Below are 19469 nucleotides of genomic sequence, written 5' to 3'. Positions count from 1 at the left end.
AAAACAAAAAGGCATCCTACAGTATGGGAGAATATATTTGTAAATGACATATCTGACAAGGGGTTAACATACAAAATATATAAAGAACTTACACACCTCAACACCCAAAAAGCAAATAACCCGATTAACAAATGGGCAGAGAATATGAAGAGACAGTTCTCCAAAGAAGAAATTCAGATGGCCAACAGACACATGAAAAGATGCTCCACATCACTAATCATCAGGGAAATGCAAATTAAAACCACAATGGGATATCACCTCACACCAGTAAGGATAGCCAGTATCGAAAAGACTGAGAACAACAAATGCTGGCAAGGATGTGGAGAAAGGGGAACCCTCCTACACTGCTGGTGGGAATGTAAGCTAGTTCAACCATTGTGGAAAGCTATATGGAGGTTCCTCAGAAAACTAAAAATAGAAATACCATTTGACCCAGGAATTCCACTCCTAGGAATTTACCCAAAGAAAACAACTTCTCAGATTCAAAAAGACATATTCACCCCTATGTTAATTGCAGCACTATTTAAAATAGCCAAGATATGGAAGCAACCTAAGTGTCCATCAGTAGATGAATGGATAAAGAAGATGTGGTACATATATATAATGGAATACTATTCAGCCATAAGAAAGAAACAAATCCTACCATTTGCAACAACAGGGATGGAGCTGGAGGACATTATGCTCAGTGAAATAAACCAGGTGGAGAAAGACAAATGCCAAATGATTTTCCTCATTTGTGGAGTATAACAATGAAGCAAAACTGAAGGAACAAAATGGCAGCAGACTCACAGACTCCAAGAACGAACTAGTGGTTACCAAAGGAGAGGGATGTGGGAGGGCGGGTGGGGAGGGAGGGAGAAGGGGACTGATGGGTATTATGTTTAGGACACATGGTGTGGGGGATCACGTGGAGAACAGTGTATCACAGAGGAGGCACATAGTGGATCTCTGGCAACTTGCTGCACTGATGGACAGTGACTGCATTGAGGTATGTATGGGTGGGGACTTAATAACATGAGTAAATGTAGTAACCACATTGTTTTTTCATGTGAAACCTTCATAAGAGTGTATATCAATCATACCTTAATAAAAAATTTTAAAAAATAAAAATAAATAAAAATAAAGAGACAAAAAAAAAAACCCAAAAAACTCTCCAGTAATCAAGACTGTCATTAGCAGAAGGGTATACATGTAGATCAATGCAACAGAAGAAAGAGCCACAGATAAACCTACACGTATATGGTGAAAGGAAGGGAGCGACACACAGCAGTAATTCACCGGAGAATTCCGCTTTATTGGGGAAAGGTGCTGGGTTATATAGGAAGGGGCATGGGGTGATTGTGGTGTTACTTCTACGGGGCTGGTGGCTATTGGCTAGGTGCTGGGAGTGGGAGTGGGGAGAGAGGTGATTGGTCTTTAGGTGGTGCCGTCCGGAACTGAGGACCCGGAAGAGTAGCCGGAAGTTTGCCATCTTACTGGTGGGGGCCCTTCGTTCCCCCCTTTCTCCTCTATGGGGTTGTGGACGTTGCTTTCTTTCTAACTGCTTCCTGCTGAATGGGGGCGGAGAAGGGAGTGAGGGCTTGAGGATTGGGGGGAAAGGGTTGATAGGACTCCCCAAAGTAAGGACGAGTAGATGTGGACTTCTTCAGGTTGGAAATCAATGAAGGTTCCTTGTAACTATAGGTCGAGGACTTGTTGATTCCAATGGTGCCAAGAGGATATGGGTGCCAGAAGCCAGCCGTCTGCGGCCATTGTCTCCAGGAACAGTTTCCAGCGGAGAGAGGGGTCCATCTCAGCGTGTGGTGAGGAGGTTACATGAGGGTGAGGGATCTTCTGTGGCCAGAAGCTGATAGTTCCTGAGTAAAAGCTGGTTGAAAGTTTGATTAGAGATTTTTCCGACTTGGGATTTGATGAAGTTTATTATAGAAGGTAAGAAGAGACAGGCGAGAAGAGTGATTATTATAGGGCCTGCAATGGGCCAGAGCCAGGTAAGGAGGGGGTTTGTTAGTATTGAAGAGAATGGGTTGGAATTGGAAGCCGAGTGGAGGCTGGAGGCAAGGTCGGTGAGTTTGGTAATGTCAGTTTCTACAATGCCGGATTCGTTGATGTAATAGCAGCACTCTTCTCGAAGGAAGACTCAGGTGCTGCCCTTTTCGGCTGTAAGCAGATCTAAGGCCCGCCGGTTTTGAAGGGTGACCTTAACTAGCGAAGTGACCTGTCTTTGGAGAGAAACCAGGGAATCGGCAGTGGATGTCAGGGCTCCCTCAAGTTTGTCGTTGAGATTTCTAATTGCCCATAGAGAGTGACCCAAGGCTCCCCCTGAAAATCCTTCCCCAATGGCTGAGGTGGTCAAAGAGATACCGACCATGATGGGAAGGAAAGCAGCCCTTTTTGTGCACGAGGGCAAGGGAGGTTGGAGCTCAAGAAATTCTGCCATGCTGTAAAGTGTAAGCTGTGGGATTAGGGTGATGAGAATGCAGGGTATATTGGAGTTGGGAGGCAGTGAGTTGAAAAGACTGCCATTACACCAAAAGAAGTGTCCTGGTTGAGTGAAAGTCTTAGAGCCGGAGTTAGGGGTGTAGATAGAGAGGCAGTGAAGTGCGCTGGAGGGGGGTGGAACTGGGCCTACACAGTGGTGGATGGTGAGATTATCTGCGCATTCTGGTTCTCATAGGGGTATGCTGCCAGGGGGCGGAGGGGTTGTCTTTCTGCATGGAAGGAGTAGTTGGAAATATTAAGGGGCACGGCGGCCAGCAATGGGCGCTGTAGTGATGCACACAAGAAACAATTGGCGGTGTTGAGGGTGTGGTTGAGAAAGATGGTGGTGTCTTGAATAAGCTGTAACCAAGAGTAGGAGGAATAAGAAGATGAAGAAGTGCCGTCAAGAGTTTGGATAATGACCTTTTTGGAATGTCTGATATCTGAAGCAACTTGAGAGATCAAGGAGTGAGAGGGAACATACTCTCGAGAGATATGAAGGGTACCGTGGGGGGTTGAGGACCCCCCCATCGTAAACTGAGGCTGTGACCCCAGCGGCCCATCGAGAGTCCCAGGGATCTGGGATTGATAAGGAGAATGAGCCGTTGGGGTATTTCATGAAACGGTTGGAGGAGTAATATGGTAGGTACTGGGAGTTACTCATGTAGTGAATGGCGCAAGACCAGTAGGGACATCCCCCGTAGGTGTCTTGCCATCGCCTGCAATAGGCTTGTCTTTGGTCATAGTGGAAGCAGAGGTAGGGAGAATAAAGGTAGCTGTTAGTGAACACTTCGGTGGAGGGAGGAAAGTGGAGGTATAAAGGCTCGGAGCAGCCTTTCAGAGGGCAGTCTGATGTGGCAATGAGGACAGTAATTTCTGTTTGATGCTGTGTGTAAGTCTGTCTGACTTTGAATCACCATACAAAGGAGGCTGGGGTGGCGGGGAAGACAATAGGAATGAGGAGAAAAAGCAAGAGAGCGGTAAAGGAGGAAAAAGTCATGATTCGGGTATGGATGGCAAAGGGGGTGAACGGGAATTTGGAGGAAAGAAGACAGTAAGGTCAGGAGTCTGGAGGGAGGGAGAGTCTGTAAGCTTTTGTAGGTTAAGAGATCCTTTAGGTGATGTGGGGACAGAATGGTAAGGGGCGCCCCGAATGTCAGTTTATGAGCTTCCTTCTGCAAGAGCTGTCCAGCGGCTAATGCCCGTAGGCAGGGGGCTCATCCCCGAACTGTGGGGTCTAATTGCTTGGAAAGATAAGCTACTGGGGCAAAGGATGGGCTATAATATTGGCCTAGGACTCCTAGAGCTTGACTGGACTTCTCATGAATGTATAATGAGAAGGGCTTCGACAGATCAGGAAGATGGAGAGCTGGGGCTTCCACAAGGGCTCCATGGAGCTTAATGAAGGAGTGTCGGGGTGAGGAGGATAATGGTTCTTCAAGGGGGCCCTTGCTGAGGTTCTATAGGGGTCTTGCCAATAGGGAGAAGTTAGGGATCTACGCTCTAAAATACTTAGCCAGGCCTAGAAAGGAAAGGATTTCTGTCTTGGTTTTGGGAACAGGCAGGTCAGAGAGGAGCCGTTTTCTGTCTAAGGTAATGGACTTTCTTTGTTGAGATAGAAGAAATCGGAGGTAAGTGACAGAAGGGGAAGAGATTTGAGCTTTGACGGGGGATACCCGGTAACTTCTGGAAGCTAGAAGGTTAAGTAGGGAGGCAGTGTCAAGTTGAGACTGTTCTCACGAGGGACTGCAGAGTAGAAGATCGTCCACGTATTGTAATAAGGTGGACTCGGAAGACTTGTGGCAAAACTGTCCAAGTGAGTTGTTCAGAATGTCTCGTGTATGGGTCTGTCCAGGTGAAGGCGAAAAAATCGTGGGAGGAGGGGTCTCGGGAGGCTAAGGCAGGGCAGTGATAAAAGGGTGTATGGATTTGGGACTAAGGGATGGATAGGGACGATGGCCATGTTGATGAGGCGAAGGTCTTGGACGAGGCGGAAAGATCTGTTGGTTTATTTAACAGCTAATATGGGGGTATTAAACGGGGAGTGAGTGGGTCTGAGGTAATTTTTGTTTAAAAGATCTTGAACGATGGGTTGGAGGCCTATGAGGGCTGAAGTGGTTAGGGGGTATTGGGCCTGACAGATATACTGAGAGGGGTCACGTAATTTGATAGAGGCAGGAGGACATAGAGCCACGGAGGGGCTTGTAATGTCCCAAACTCTGGGATTTACAGGATGTATGAGGGCGGAACTGGAGCTTTCATTGGGTAGAGGGGGGTCGTCGGCTATGAGGGCCATCAGAAAGGGAGTACTGGGGGCTGTGGGAGTGGATATAGTTATGGAAACATGGAGGAGAGAAAGGATGTCCTGTTTTAGTAAGGGGATGGGACACTGGGGCATAACTAGGAAGGAGTGGGAGAAAGGTATGGGATTGTCTTGGATTGTGCATAAAAGGGGGGGGTTAATGGGAAAATCTGTTTACCTCCTACCCCGACTATAGGAGTAATGGCAGGCATGGTAGGGCCCCAGTATTCCCGCAAGACTGAGAAGGTGGCTCCTGTATCTAGGAGGAAGGAGATGGGGCGACCGTCTATTACTGAAGTAACCCTGGGCTCCTGTTTGGTGATGGAAATGGTCGGGCGAGAAGCCCCCAGGCCCCATCAATCTTCTTCTGCCAGCCCCACTACGGCGGGCTTAGGATGGGGGTTGTTCGTCCAGCCTCCCCTTCGGGTGGCTGGGCAATCAGACCTCCAGTGGCCCTTTTTGTGGCATCTGGGGCATGGGGTGGTAGGAGATCTGGGGTAGGGGCATGCCCTTGACCAATGTCCTTCTTGTCCGCACTTGAAACAAGCTCCTTTGGGGGGCTTGTTTGTAGAGGGGTGCCCAGGTTGTGGTTTTATCAGCTGGGCTAACATTTGGAAATTGGCCTGATCAGCCTTTTGTTTACGGCGTTCTTTCTCCTCTTCCCGGTTATGGAAGACTTTAAAGGCCACTGTTAGGATCTCAGTCTGTGGGGTAGCAGGGCCCTGTTCTAACTTTTTGAGTTTAGCTTTAATGTCGGGGTAGCTTTGAGCCAGGAAGTATGTCATAAGGACGTGTCTCCCGTCAGGCGTTTCTGGGTCCAGGCTGGTATACTGTAATAGGGCTTGAGTGAGGCTGTCTAAGAACTCGGAGGGAGCTTTTGAAAATTGATTATTTACAAGCTGTTTTTTTTTAGACTTGCTATTAAGCAGCAGGCGAAGATATCTCGAGAGCGGAGACTCACAGTGGTGTTATAATCTCAGTGTGGGTCTTGTTCGGGGACAGCGGTGGGGCCAGGGGGATAGGTGGGGTCAGTCCTCTGGGTTTAGGTGGCATGCGTTTGGGCGAAGTCTCAAACTCATCTATGCTCTTCAGGAAGGAGGGTATTGGCTAGGAGCATGAAAATGTCATGATGTGTGAGGCTGTATGACTGGAAGGTCTATTGAAACACTCTGATATATGTTGTGAGATCAGTGGAAAAGGAACGTAGGTGTTTCTCAAGTTGGGCTAAATCTCTTAAAGAGAAAGGGACGTGAACGCGCACGATGCCTTCGGATCTTGCTACCTCTCGGAGGTGGCGATAATTTTGGGAGGCCCTCGGGACCGAGTCTGAGGAGGACTGAAGGGTTCAGGCTCAGTCTGTGGGGGAGAAACAGGTGATGGGGGCCAAGACAGAGGAGGCTCTTGGAACTTAGTTAGAGGGGGGCTGAAAGGCTCAGGCTTGAACTGCAAGGGGGTGAGGTGGGGGAGGAGATGGTGGTGGAGAAGGGGGAGGGGTTGTTGTAGGAGAGGAGGGGAAAGGGAGTGAACGGGAGGCTTTTGTGGGGGAGAAGGCTCGCAGGCTAGGAGAACTTGGGGGGGGTGGGGGGAGGAGGCGGAAAGCTTCGGTATAGGGAATCTCCTTCTAGTTTTTCAGGCGCTGGCAGTAGTTAAAGAGATCGCGAGTGATGTTAGGATCAAGAGTTCCCCCTGCGGGCCATTGGTTGTTATTGTCTAGGGGGTATGTCGGCCAATCTTGGGAACAGTATTTGCGGAGAAGTTTTGGTTTTATATCAGGCGTCAGGGAGAGGGTGGCTAGATACTTGAGCAGGCATTCAAGAGGTGAACTTTCAGGGAGGGATGAGGAGGCTCCCATGGCTAAAGGACAGAGAAGGAGACAAACAGGGGAAGACGAAAGGAGACCCTCGGACTGGGAGCAGACGGCAAGGAGACAAAGGGCGTCCCCGGTGATCCTTGGTGGTCTGCGGAAACTTGTATACGAGTCGGTTTCTAGGAAGTGTGGGTCGTCACCCAGACTTCTCTAAGAAGGCAGAGTGCCGGAGTCCGAGGTACCTAGTACGAGGAGTTTTCGGCGGACGGAACAGATTTCGGCAGGTAGAACGGAAGGAGGAAGTGGAAAAGGGAGCATTCTAATCCACAAAGTTTATGGCTGTTGGAGGAGGGGCCTGAGGGTCTGCAGCAGCCGTGAAGGCCTGAGGTGGGGTTTATGGCTGTTGGAGGGGGGCCTGAGGGTCTGCAGCAGCCGTGAAGGCCTGAGGTGGGGTTTATGGCTGTTGGAGGGGGGCCTGAGGGTCCGCTGCAGCCGTGAAGGCTGGAGGCGGGGAGAGTTCCTTATTCGTCCCCGAGCGTCAGGGCTTTGCCGGACGATCACAGTCAGTGGCGCTGCGATAGCTCGGGGAAGAGTGGCCCACTCTGGGGGAAAACTTACCTAAAGGCCAAAGAGGAGTGGTGAGTGTGAGGAGCCAGCGCCGGAAAAAGACATCGAGGGCAAGCTGCTGCTGGTGTCAGGGGGAAGATGGGGCCCAGTTGGGGTGTCCCGTCTCCCGGGTTTCGGCACCAATGAAAGGAAGGGAGCAACACACAGCAGCAATTCACTGGAGAATTCCGCTTTATTGGGGAAAGGTGCTGGGTTATATAGGAAGGGGCATGGGGTGATTGTGGTGTTACTTCTACGGGGCTGGTGGCTATTGGCTAGGTGCTGGGAGTGGGAGTGGGGAGAGAGGTGACTGGTCTTTAGGTGGCGCCGTCGGGAACTGAGGACCCGGAAGAGAAGCCGAAAGTTTGCCATCTTACTGGTGGGGGCCCTTCATATGGTCAATTGATTTTCAGCAGAAGCGCTGAAGCAATGCAGTGGAGAAAGGATAAAACAAATCTTGACCCATACCTTACACCACTTGTAAAAACAGCCTGGTTCATAGACATAGATGTGGAGTGTAAAACTAGAAAACTTCTGTAGGAAAACATAAGAAATCTTTGCAGCTTTGGCTTAGGCAAAGCCATTTTAGGCACAACACCAAAAGTAGAATCTTTAAAGAAAAATTTGATAAATTGGATTTTATCAAAATTGTTCCTTGAAAGATATTATTAAGCCACTAAATGAGAGAAAATACTTGCAAATCACATGTCTAATAAAGAATATATAAAGAACTCTAAAAACAGTAAGTTAAAAGGCATCCCAATGTTGCAATGAGCCAAAGATGGAAGGAAACAGTTCATCAAAGATGACATAATATGAGAGATTAGCACATACAGATGCTCCACATCATTAATCATCAGGGAACTGAAAATAAAAACTACACATGAGAATGGCTAAAATTTTTTAAACCGACAGTGCTGAAAGCTGACAAGGATGTGAATGAAGCAATAGAATTCTCATAAATTGCTGATGGGAATGTAAAATCATACACGCCTCTTTTGAAAATCGTTGGCAGTTCCTTATGTTATAAAGCTAACATGTACTTGACCATATGACCCAGCAAGCGTGCTCCTAGGTATTTACCCAAGACAAATGAGCATTTATGTTCTGCATAAACTCCTGCAACACAAATTTTTTTAGTGACTTTACTCATAATTGTCCAAAACTGAAATAAGCTTTGGGAAATCTGTGTGATGAAATGCCACTCAGCAGTAAAAAGTGAAGAACTGTTGGCATGTGCAACAACAAGGATGGACCGCAAGTATGTAAGTGAAAAAAGCTAGGCTGTGAAAAACTCCGTACCGTGTGATGCCATTTATAGGCAAAAGTATAGGGACATAAAACAACATGTGGTTGCCACGGCTGGGTTGTGAGGAAGAATTGACTGCAAAGAGACACAAGGGAGCTTTTTGTGGTGATACATCTCTGTGTCTTCTTGATGGTGGTGGTGGTTACGTGACTGCATTTGTTAGACCTTGCAGAAATGCACACTAATAATGATGATTCTAGTGTATGTAAATTATACCTTGAAGAAACTGGGGAAAAATATCAGGATGGTACAAATTAGAATAAATCAGTTATGTCTTTATCCAATAGGCTAATAGTAATGATGGTGGTATTGGTGAATGTGTGGGGGCCTTCTCACTGGCTGCTAATAGAATCTTACTGTAATTAAACATGTATTAACTTTCATAATCTGAAAAAAGTAAATGTTAACTTAAAAACAGGAACTGTGTGGTTATATGTGAGGGAACTTCCTGCCTAACCTTTTAATATGAAAGAATAATCTCAAAGTTATAGTCCTGTGTGGAACCAACCAAGTTACATTTATTGTCATTCCTAGAAAGATATGTAACATACTGATTTTTTTAATGTAGGAAAATAAGTTGTACACATTTTAATACCACATGTCTAGTTTAAATGTTATGCATTGAGAACTAATCAAAGCAAACATTTAAAAAATGAGTATCTTGTATTTTGAATCTTCTTATAGCAAATACACTGTTTTAAAGTTTATTCCTTTTGCAAGCTTAAACATTTTGAGGAATCTAGGGTAATGCCATGTTCCGTTAAGGGCATACCCCATATGATTTTGTATCCCTCATGCTCAGAAAACCTTGTTTATTGTGCTTAAACATGGTATGCGTTTTGAAAGAGAACCTACAAGAATTGGCATATGCGGTTGATTTTTATTGACTGATTTTATTGGCTTGTGTATTTGTCTTACTTGAGCACACCTCAACCTCATGCAAAAGGCTCAGTGTTTTTAAAATTAACTTAAGAAAGAAAATATCAAAATACTCCACTACCTGTTGAACTAAGGCCTCAAGTAAGTCCAGACTTCAGTTGTCTAATATGCTAACCATATAGTTCTTTTGTCTGCCTGTTTTGTATTGTTAGACTAGACAAATCGAATTGGACATTTTTAGATTTTGTACTAAATCTAAACTTTCTAGATGAAAGTTAAGCTTGTGAAATTGCTTTGCATTTGTCATAATCTTGTGGGAAATTTGAAATGTGCAATCACTTCTTAAAGCTAAATATAAAGTCACTGTGTATCCACAGGAAAGCAGTTCTCCAGGGGATCCCCTCTTTAAAGAGTACCCATATTGAAATTTGCAGTACAAGAATGTACTCTTATGCGTGCTGCCATTTATTTTGACTAGTATCATAATACAGTTGGACAAAAGTTAGAGATTTTTCCATAAGCTTATGAAAGGAAGCAATTAGGTTTCAAAAGGTATTTCTAAAAAGATCGATCTAGTTTTGTAAAGGTGTGAATTTTTAACTGATTCTTGCTTCACACAGGTAGTAGGGTTACCTTGAAGAATGGTTGTGGGTAGGTGGAAATTTTGAGACAGCGGGAGATCCAGACTGACTGGAATCTACGCGGTGGGGGACTCTGTGTTGGCTTTGGCTTCAGCATCAGCTTCCCCTTGAGAACCCTCAGGTTCATCCTGAAGCAGGGAATAGCCCTAGCAGGTGAAATGCACCCAACTCCACTGACCTCTGACCTGGCCTCATGAGACCGAGATCTCTCTCTAGAATGCTGCAATGTCGAGATAACAGCAGGAAAACTGAGATTTCTCCAGAGAGTCTGTGGACCCGTAGCCCTGCCCTTTTTCTCTCATCCCGTTTTATAAGACTGATAGGGACTTCAGTGGGATATCAGAGAGCTTAGTATTTGAGTTTTCTTAATCCTTGCAGGAAGTTGTTTGTGATAAAAATTTAAATTAAAATTAAAATAATTCTTACTACAGCTATTCATGCCATGAAGAGATTGGTTTATGAATACATTAACGGAGCCTTGCAGAACCAAGTATCCTGAGATGACAGGTTGAGAATCACTGTCTTAGTGAGTAGACTTTTTAAAAAATTTTCTTTACATTCCTATAAAGAGGTTTCTGCTTATTCAGTTAAAGTATGAACACATCATAATATTCAGCTAATTTTTAAGTACTGGTTTTTTTTTGGTATCATTAATATACACTTACATGAACAACATTGTGGTTACTAGCTTCACCCCATTATCAAGTCCCCACCACATAACCCATTACAGTCACTGTCCATCAGTGTAGTAAGATGCCACAGAGTCCCTATTTGTCTTCTCTGAGCTACACTGACTTCCCGGTGACCCCACACACCGTGTGCACCAATCATGATACCCCACAATCCCCTTCTCCCTCCTTCCGCACCCAGCCTCCTCCATTCCTCCCCTTTGGTAACCACTAGTTCCTTCTTGGAGTCTGTAAGTCTGCTGCTATTTTGTTCCTTCAGTTTTGCTTCATTGTTATACTCCACAAATGAGGGAAATCATTTGGCATTTGTCTTTCTCCACCTGGCTTATTTCACTGAGCATAATACTCTCTAGCTCCATCTACATTGTTGCAAAAATGTTAGGATTTGTTTCTTTCTTATGGCTGAATAGTATTCCATGTGTATATGTACCACATCTTTATCCATTCATCTACTGATGGACACTTAGGTTGCTTCCATATCTAGGCTATTGTAAATAGTGCTGCAATCAACATAGGGGTGCATATGTCTTTTTGAATCTGAGAAGTTGTTTTCTTCGGGTAAATTGCTAGGAGTGGAATTCCTGGGTCAAACGGTATTTCTACTTTTAGTTTAGTTTTTTTTTTTTTATAATTATTTTTTATTGAAGGGTAGTTGACACACAGTATTACATTAGTTTCAGGTGTACAACATAGTGATTCAACATTTATATACATGACAATTCTAGGTACCAGCTATCACCCTACCAAGCTGTTACAATATCTTGACTATATTCCTTATGCTATACATTACATCCCGGTTACTTATTTATTTTACCATTGGAAGTGTGTACTTTTTTTTTTTTTTTTTTTGTGAGGGCATCTCTCATATTTATTGATCAAATGGTTGTTAACAACAATAAATAAAATTCTGTATAGGGCAGTCAATGCTCAATGCACAATCATTAATCCACCCCAAGCCTAACTTTCGTCAGTCTCCAATCTTCTGAGGCATAACAAACAAGTTCTTACATGGAGAACAAATTCTTACATAATGAATAAGTTACATAGTGAACAGTACAAGGGCAGTCATCACAGAAACTTTTGGTTTTGCTCATGCATTATGAACTATAAACAGTCAGTTCCAATATGAATACTCATTTGGTTTTTATACTTGATTTATATGTGGATACCACATTTCTCTCTTTATTATTAATATTTTTAATAAAATGCTGAAGTGGTAGGTAGATACAAGATAAAGGTAGAAAACATAGTTTAGTGTTGTAAGAGAGCAAATGTAGATGATCAGGTGTGTGCCTGTAGACTGTGTTAATCCAAGCTAGACAAGGGCAATAAAACATCCACGTATGCAGAAGATTTCTCTCAGAACGGGGGGGTGAGGTTCTAAGCCTCACCTCTGTTGATCCCCAATTTCTCACCTGATGACCCCCCAGCGACTGTGCCTGTCTTAGGTTGTTCCTCCCTTGAGGAATCTTACCCGTCTCTGGCTAACCAGTAATCTTCCAGGGCCATACAGGGAAATGTAAAGTTGGTAAGTGAGAGAGAAGCCTTATTGTTTGAAATGGTTAGCTTTTTATTTCTTTGCATATTTATGCCCTGTAGCTTCTATGCCCAGCATTTGTCTTGAGGTATCTTTACCACTTGGAAGAATTATGATACTCGGTAAATTTGATAAGAGGCACGAATTCTATTTAAGGGTTGTAATTAGGAAGGAAGAAGAAAAGCTATAGAAGTAGCAGGCAGAAAACATGGGAAGATTGATTATTTCTTTGACATATCTTCTTGTAGAGTAACTTCAGCATGTATAGGTTTTAAGCTACTACTTAAATTGCACACACACATTAACATAATAGGAGTATAGTTACATAATCAAAGCATATCTGTAATTACCAGCCATCTCCAGTGAAACCAAGAAAACCAGTTAGGCACCTTAGGCATTTGTGAAAACTTATCTATGATATGGTGGATATTGTCCAACTGAACTTGAACAGTCTGACAGAAATCAGACAAATTAAAACAACCCATTCCTGGGGACTGTTCACATGCCATATGTTCTTTTAACAGTAAATAGTCTGTAGTTGTAAGACTTTGGAGCGCTACAATTTGCACTTCTCCTAATTCTTGGTTGAGTTCCAACAGTATAGATCCAGTCAAATTTGTTGTTTTACTGTATGCACAGGCCAGCTTAGATATCTCCTCCTTCATTCCCATGGCAAGTCCAGGAGCTGGTGGGATGAGTGCATCTACAGCTGTAGCAGTGCGTGGATCTTTGTTGGGGTTTTTTGATGATCATCTTCTGGCATGAGTCTTCCAGAGAGTGCTGATGTTGGAAGTTCTCTTTCATATCGTATCTTAGTTCATTTTCGGGGTAGCCCAATTAGGCTTTGATCTTCTGTATAAACGCAAACAGACCCTTTGCCTACACTTTTATATGCCCTTTATACCCTTGTGTAGAACTCATTGGAGGTTACCACACAGGAACTGCCCTTTTTTTTTTTTTTGGTATCACTAATCTACACTTACATGACGAATATTATGTTTACTAGGCTCTCCCCTATACCAGGTCTCCCCTATAAACCCCTTTACAGTCACTGTCCATCAGCATAGCAAAATGTTGTAGAATCACTACTTGCCTTCTCTGTGTTGTACAGCCCTCCCTTTTCTCCTACCCCCCCCATGCATGCTAATCTTAAAACCCATTACTTCTCCCCCCCCTTATCCTTCCCTACCCACCCATCCTCCCCAGTCCCTTTCCCTTTGGTACCTGTTAGTCCATTCTTGAGTTCTGTGATTCTGCTGCTGTTTTGTTCCTTCTGTTTTTCCTTTGTTCTTATATTCCACAGATGAGTGAAATCATTTGATATTTCTCTTTCTCCTCTTGGCTTGTTTCACTGAGCATAATACCCTCCAGCTCCATCTATGTTGCTGCAAATGGTTGGATTTGCCCTTTTCTTATGGCTGAGTAGTATTCCATTGTGTATATGTACCACATCTTCTTTATCCATTCATCTATCGATGGACATTTAGGTTGCTTCCAATTCTTAGCTATTGTAAATAGTGCTGCAATAAACATAGGGGTGCACTGATCTTTCTCATACTTGATTGCTACATTTTTAGGGTAAATTCCTAGGAGTGGAATTCCTGGGTCAAATGGTAAGTCTGTTTTGGGCATTTTGATGTACCTCCATACTGCTTTCCACAATGGTTGAACTAACTTACATTCCCACCAGCAGTGTAGGAGGGTTCCCCTTTCTCCACAGCCTCGCCAGCATTTGTTGTTGTTTGTCTTTTGGATGGCAGCCATCCTTACTGGTGTGAGGTGATACCTCATTGTAGTTTTAATTTGCATTTCTCTGATAATTAGCAATGTGGAGCATCTTTTTACTTTTAGTTTTTTTTTTTTTTTTTTTTTTTTCTCTTTTTTTTTTTTTTTTTTTTTTTTTTTAGATAATTATTTTTTATTGAAGGGTAGTTGACACACAGTATTACATTACATTAGTTTCAGGTGTACAACACAGTGATTCAACATTTATATACATGATAATTCTAAGTACCAGCTATCACCATACCAAGTTGTTACAATATTTTGACTATATTCCTTATGCTATACATTACATCCCGGTTGCTTATTTATTTTACAATTGGAAGTGTGTACTTTTTCTTGGTTGTTGTTGTTAGGGCATCTCTCATTTTTATTGATCAAATGGTTGTTAACAACAATAAAATTCTGTATAGGGGAGTCAATGCTCAATGCACAATCATTAATCCACCCCAAGCCTAATTTTCGTCAGTCTCCAATCTTCTGAAGCATAACGAACAAGTTCTTACATGGAGAACAAATTCTTACATAGTGAATAAGTTACATGGTGAACAGCACAAGGGCAGTCATCACAGAAACTTTTGGTTTTGCTCATGCATTATGAACTATAAACAGTCAGTTCAAATATGAATACACATTTGATTTTTATACTTGATTTATATGTGGATACCACATTTCTCTCTTTATTATTTTTAATAAGATGCTGAGGTGGTAGGTAGATACAACATAAAGGTAGAAAACATAGTTTAGTGTTGTAAGAGAGCAAATGTAGATGATCAGGTGTGTGCCTGTAGACTATGTGTTAATCCAAGCTAGACAAGGGCAATAAAACATCCACATATGCAGAAGATTTCTCTCAGAACAGGGGGGGTGAGGTTCTAAGCCTCACCTCTGTTGATCCCCAATTTCTCACCTGATGACCCCCCAGCGACTGTGCCTGTCTTAGGTTGTTCCTCCCTTGAGGAATCTTACCCGTCTCTGGCTAACCAGTCATCTTCCGGGGCCACACAGGGAAATGTTAAGTTGGTAAGTGAGAGAGAAGCCTTATTGTTTGAAATGGTTAGCTTTTTATTTCTTTGCATATTTATGCCCTGTGGCTTCTATGCCCAGCATTTGTCTTGAGGTATCTTTACCACTTGGAGGAGTTATGATACTCGGTAAATTTGATATGAGGCACGAATTCTATTTAAGAATTCGTTGTAATTAGGAAGGAAGAAGAAAAGCTATAGAAGTAGCAGGCGGGAGAAAACATGGGAAGATTGATTATTTCTTTGACATATCTTCTTGTAGAGTAACTTCAGCATGTATATATTTTAAGCTACTACTTAAATTGCGCACACACATTAACATAATAGGAGTATAGTTACATAACCAAAGCATACCTGTAATTACCAGCCATCTCCAGTGAAACCAAGAAAACCAGTTAGGCACCCTAGGCATTTGTGAAAACTTATCAATGATATGATGGTTATTATCTAACTGAATTTGAATAGTTTGAGAAAAATCAGACAAATTAAAACAACCCATTCCTGGGCACTGTTCACATCCCATATGTTCTTTTAACAGTAAATAGTCTGTAGTTGTAAGATTTTGGAGCGCTACAATTTGCACTTCTCCTAATTCTTGGTTGAGTTCCAACAGTATAGATCCAGTCAAATTTGTTGTTTTACTGTATGCACAGGCCAGCTTAGATATCTCCTTCATTCCCATGGCAAGTCCAGGAGCTGGTGGGATGAGTGCATCTACAGCTGTAGCAGTGCGTGGATCTTTGTTGGGGTTTTTTGATGATCATCTTCTGGCATGAGTCTTCCCGAGAGTGCTGATGTTGGAAGTTCTCTTTCATATCGTTTCTTAGTTCATTTTCGGGGTAGCCAAATTAGGCTTTGATCCTCTGTATAAACACAAACAGACCCTTTGCCTACACTTTTATATGCCCTTTATACCCTTGTGTAGAACTCATTGGAGGTTACCACACAGGAACTGCCCTTTTTTTTTTTTTTGGTATCACTAATCTACACTTACATGACGAATATTATGTTTACTAGGCTCTCCCCTATACCAGGTCTCCCCTATAAACCCCTTTACAGTCACTGTCCATCAGCATAGCAAAATGTTGTAGAATCACTACTTGCCTTCTCTGTGTTGTACAGCCCTCCCTTTTCTCCTACCCCCCCCATGCATGCTAATCTTAAAACCCATTACTTCTCCCCCCCCTTATCCTTCCCTACCCACCCATCCTCCCCAGTCCCTTTCCCTTTGGTACCTGTTAGTCCATTCTTGAGTTCTGTGATTCTGCTGCTGTTTTGTTCCTTCTGTTTTTCCTTTGTTCTTATATTCCACAGATGAGTGAAATCATTTGATATTTCTCTTTCTCCTCTTGGCTTGTTTCACTGAGCATAATACCCTCCAGCTCCATCTATGTTGCTGCAAATGGTTGGATTTGCCCTTTTCTTATGGCTGAGTAGTATTCCATTGTGTATATGTACCACATCTTCTTTATCCATTCATCTATCGATGGACATTTAGGTTGCTTCCAATTCTTAGCTATTGTAAATAGTGCTGCAATAAACATAGGGGTGCACTGATCTTTCTCATACTTGATTGCTACATTTTTAGGGTAAATTCCTAGGAGTGGAATTCCTGGGTCAAATGGTAAGTCTGTTTTGGGCATTTTGATGTACCTCCATACTGCTTTCCACAATGGTTGAACTAACTTACATTCCCACCAGCAGTGTAGGAGGGTTCCCCTTTCTCCACAGCCTCGCCAGCATTTGTTGTTGTTTGTCTTTTGGATGGCAGCCATCCTTACTGGTGTGAGGTGATACCTCATTGTAGTTTTAATTTGCATTTCTCTGATAATTAGCAATGTGGAGCATCTTTTTACTTTTAGTTTTTTGAGTAACCTCCATATTACTTTCCATATGGTTGAACTAGTTTACATTCCCAGCAGTGTAGGAGGGTTCCCCTTTCTCCGCATCCTTGCAAGCATTTTTTGTTCCTACTCTTTTCAATGTCGTCCTTCCTAACTGATGTGAGGTGATATCTCATTGTGGTTTCAGTTTGGATTTCCCTGATAATTAGGAACGTGGAGCATCTTTTCTTATCAACTCTGTTCAAACAAGGCTAAATCTTTGTCAGTTATTTTTGTGATGCTTTAATATAGTTTTCGAAGTACTGTATAAGCATTAATTCTTTTTCTTCTAAATGTTGTATTTGACTCAACACTTAAAAACACAGTTCAGCATCTGTTGGCCTTCTGAATTTCTGTTTTGGAGAAGTGTCTGTTCATATATTCCACCCATTTTTTTAATAGGGTTATTTGCTTTTTGGGTGTTGAGGCGTGTGAGTTCTTTACATATTTTGGATGTTAACCCTTGTCAAATATGTCATACAAATATATTCTCCCATACTGTAGGATGTCTTTTTGTTCAGCTGATGGTATCCTTTGCTGTACAGAAGTGTTTTAGCATGATGTCCCGTTTCTCATTTTTTATTTTGTTTCCCTTGTTCGAGGAGATGCATTTAGGAAAAACTTGCTAATGATAGTATACAATAGATTTTTGCTTATGTTTTCTTCTAAGAGATTGATGGTTTCATGACTTACATTCAGGTCTTCAATCCATTTTGAGTTTACTTTTGTGTACTTTTAGTCAATAATCCAGTTTCATTCTCTTGCATGTAGCTGTCTAGTTTTGCTAACACTGGTTTTTGAAGAGGCTGTCATCTCCCCACCGCATATCCATAGTTCCTTTATTGTATATTAATTGACCATATATGCTTGGGTTTATATCTGGGCTCTCTAGTCTGTTCCATTGGCTTATGGTTCTGGTCTTGTGCCAAGACCAAATTGTCTTGATTACTGTGGCTTTGTAGTACACCTTGAAGTTGGGGAGCATAATCCCCCCGGCTTTATTCTTCCTTCTTAGGATTGCTTTGGCTATTTGGGGTCTTTCACTGTTTCATATGAATTTTAGAACAATTTGCTTTAGTTCATTGAAGAATGCTGTTGGTAGTTTGATAGGAATTGCATTGAAACTGTAGATTGCTTTAGGCATGATGGCCACTTTGAAAATATTAATTTTTCCTATCCATGAGCACAGGATGTGTTTCTATTTATTGGTATCTTCTTTAATTTCTCTCATGAGTGTCTTGTAGTATTCAGAGTATAGGTCTTTCACTTCCTTGGTTAGGTTTATTCCAAGGTACTTTATTCTTTCTGATGCAATTGTGAATGGAATTGTTTTCCTGATTTCTCTTTCTGCTAGTTCATCATTAGTGTATAGGAAAGCAAAAGATTTCTGTGTATTACTGTTGTATCCTGCAACTTTGCTGCATTCAGACATTAGATCTAGTAGTTTCAGAGTGGATTCTCTGGGATTTTTTATATACAATGTCATGACATCTGCAAACAGTGACAGTTTAACTTTTTCCTTGCCAATTTGGATGCCTTATATTTCTTTGTTTTGTCTGATTGCTGTGGCTAGGACCTCCAGTACTATGTTGACTAAAAGTGGGGAGAGTGTCTTGTTCCCAATCTTTAAGGAAAAGCTTTCAGCTTCTCGCTATTAAGTATGAGATGGCGGTGGGTTTGTCATATATGGCCTTTATTATGTTGAGGTACTTGCCCTCTATACCCATTTTGTTGAGAGATTTTATCATGAGTGGATATTGTAGTTTGTCAAACATATTTTCAGCATCTATGGAGATGATCATGTGGTTTTTGTCCTTCCTTTTATTAATGTGGTGGATGATGTTGATGGATTTTTTAATGTTGTACCATCCTTGCATCCCTGAGATGAATCCCACTTGATGATGGTGTATGATCCTCTTGATGTATTTTTGAATTTGGTTTGCTAATATTTAGTTGAGTAGTTTTGCATCTATGTTCATCAGGGATATTGGTCTGTAGTTTTCTTTTTTTGTGGTGTCTTTGCCTGGGTTTGGTATTAGAGTGTTGCTTGCCTCGTAGAATGAGTTTGGGAATATTCCCTCCTCTTCTACTGTTTGGAAAACTTTAAGGAGGATGGGTGTTAGTTCTACACTAAATGTTTGATAAAATTCAACAGTGAAACCATCTGGACCTAGTTCTTAGGTAGTTTTTTGATTACCAGTTCAATTTTGTTGCTAGTAATCAGTCTGTTCAGATTTTCTGTTTCTTTCTCGGTTAACCTTGGAAGGTTGTATTTTTCTAAAAAGGAGTCCATTTCTTCTAGGTTATCCAGTTTGTTAGCATATAATTTTTCATAGCTTTCTCTAATGATTCTTTGTATTTCTGTGGTGTCTGTAGTGATTTTTCCTTTCTTATTTCTGATTGTTTATGTGTGTAGACTGTTTTTTTCTTGATAAGTCTGGCTAAGGGTTTATCTATTTTGTTTATTTTCTCAAAGAACCATCTCCTGCTTTCATTGATTCTTTCTACTGTTTTATTCTACTAATCTTTAT

At 42.2% G+C, this 19469-nt stretch overlaps 1 protein-coding gene across 5 annotated transcripts in view; it reads left to right on the top strand.

Annotated features, from left to right (window-relative positions):
- Positions 1-19469, top strand: part of SNRK (SNF related kinase) — a 105636-nt gene that overhangs the window by 43071 nt on the left and 43096 nt on the right. Inside the window, exon 2 of one of the 5 annotated variants that reach the window (XM_036897217.2) lies at positions 10454-10548. The exons of the other annotated variants lie outside the window; for them this stretch is intronic. The gene's annotated coding sequence lies outside the window, so the exon portion shown is untranslated. The remainder of the gene's footprint in view (positions 1-10453; positions 10549-19469) is intronic. 5 annotated transcript variants of the gene reach the window in all.

Source organism: Manis pentadactyla, chromosome 1, assembly GCF_030020395.1.
Source record: "Manis pentadactyla isolate mManPen7 chromosome 1, mManPen7.hap1, whole genome shotgun sequence".
Classification (NCBI taxonomy): Eukaryota; Metazoa; Chordata; class Mammalia; order Pholidota; family Manidae; genus Manis; species Manis pentadactyla.
Note: the sequence above shows the minus strand (reverse complement) of the source record. Positions and strands in the feature narration are given on the sequence as shown.